Here is a 253-nt window from a genome sequence, read left to right on the forward strand (position 1 = left end):
ATAAAGTTTCATATAAAGATCCTATGCATCTTCAACCCTAAAGCACTGGTACTGTAAATGTCAATTAACTCTCATTTCATTTGCATTTTATCTCAAAATTCACACTTTTTCTTAATTCAGTGCAATTTTATAGTTTTGTTACTTGAGGTTATAGAAGCTTTGAGAACTATTGAGGTTGTGTATCATTTTGTGGTTGGGTTACACAGCCCACATTCTAGAACAAGTATTGCAGCCTTAATAGTCAAGAAGAAGC

General features: G+C 32.8%; 1 protein-coding gene across 2 annotated transcripts in view; it reads left to right on the forward strand.

Moving 5' to 3' along the window:
• Nucleotides 1–253, forward strand: part of LOC119588694 (tetraspanin-33-like) — an 11377-nt gene that overhangs the window by 5401 nt on the left and 5723 nt on the right. The gene's annotated exons all lie outside the window — the stretch shown is intronic.

This window comes from Penaeus monodon, chromosome 24, assembly GCF_015228065.2.
Source record: "Penaeus monodon isolate SGIC_2016 chromosome 24, NSTDA_Pmon_1, whole genome shotgun sequence".
NCBI lineage: Eukaryota > Metazoa > Arthropoda > Malacostraca > Decapoda > Penaeidae > Penaeus > Penaeus monodon.